Source organism: Galeopterus variegatus, unplaced genomic scaffold (genome assembly GCF_000696425.1).
Source record: "Galeopterus variegatus unplaced genomic scaffold, G_variegatus-3.0.2 Scaffold7353, whole genome shotgun sequence".
NCBI lineage: Eukaryota > Metazoa > Chordata > Mammalia > Dermoptera > Cynocephalidae > Galeopterus > Galeopterus variegatus.
In genome coordinates this window covers 51,933-53,440 of record NW_007733464.1, presented here as the reverse complement: position 1 = coordinate 53,440, position 1,508 = coordinate 51,933, and positions in this window count along the sequence as shown.

The following is a 1,508-nucleotide window of genomic DNA, read 5'->3' as shown; positions in this document are numbered from 1 at the left end:
GTGCAGGCGACACCACACCAAGGGTTGCGATCCCCTTACCGGTCACGAAAAAGACAAAAAAGAAAAAAATTGGAGAGGCATACCAATTCAAAATTGTCTCCAATAGTTTAATCTATGGTAACTTTAAAGGTCAATGGAAATAAAAAGACTCCAATTTAATTAAAATTTGCAAGGCATTTCCACTCGTCTCCTCAAATTTAACAGCAATTAAAATAATTATTTCAAACATGATGTGATGACACATTTCAAATTAGATTTGCCAATTCCTGTATACATTTAGAGTTCAAGTGCTTAGAATTATCTTTAAAATATTGTAAGTGCACAAAGAACACATAAACATCAGAATTCATACAAGGCAGCCCTATTAATAGCTCTTTGAGACTATTTGGGATAAAATTCAGATCAGATTCAGCACTCCAACCACCTGCAGCAATAAGTTGAGAGGTCAGGTGATAACTCCTACCCTGACAGTTGACGGGGTGAAAGTCCTGGGTCGCTGAGAGACGAGCATGCCCTTGAGCATGGATGCACTCTGACCTTCACTCACAGGCTGAGTTCTGCCAATTGGCCATTGACAGGATTGAATATCTGCATTACTTCTATAGGGAAAAAACTTTCCATCTGTAAAACAATGAGCTTCCTGACAAACTCACTGCCACGAGCATCACCAGACACCAAGGCACCATACAAGAGGCATAAAAACAAAACCATCCAGAAGATAACAGAAAGGTGTTCCGGTACGTCAAATAATATCCCCAAAGCAGGTTGCTTTTTTGTCTTATTTTTATACACCAAACACGTTCTCTAGAAACAACAAAATTTCACTACCTTGGTCACTGTAATTCTCCCTGAAAACACAAATGTGGTGGAAAGAAGTCCCACATGGGCTGTGTGCCTGTGGGTGCAACAGGTAATCAGTCTCTCTTGGCTTATTACCCACATTAATATGATTGCTTTTATGATTCTCAATACTTTCTTTACTACTTATCTTATTTGAGAACCACCAGGATAGTGAACACATAAGGAGGAAAAGAAATGGGAATTCGTACTAGAAATTGAACCATCTAGGGCTATACCACACAGTATGGCCCAGAAACAAGGTGGTTAGGGCCACAATAAAGCTAGGTGTAGAGGGTTAGAAATCTTGATTCTCCTTTTATTTTTAGACAGGGCTTTTTAAACTTATGGGACAAAAGTCTTTAGCTAGGAGGCAACAGCCCACAGCTAAACAGGCAAAAGCCTATCTAATCAATTCTAATCAAGTAAATGTTGATTCTCAGTTGATTCTTAGTATAGGGTTTTCAGCTAACAAACTTATGGGACAAAAGTCCTTGGTTAGGAGACAACGGTCTATAACTAGCGGGCAATAGCCCATCAAATCAACTCTAATCACTGTTTAGGTATGGGATTGCATATTTTGATGGTTTAGACTTAACAAGTGGTTGACATACCAATCTTGTTAAGAGATTTTAAAGAACTGCTGTAGGAAAATATGTGAGAAATGTTTG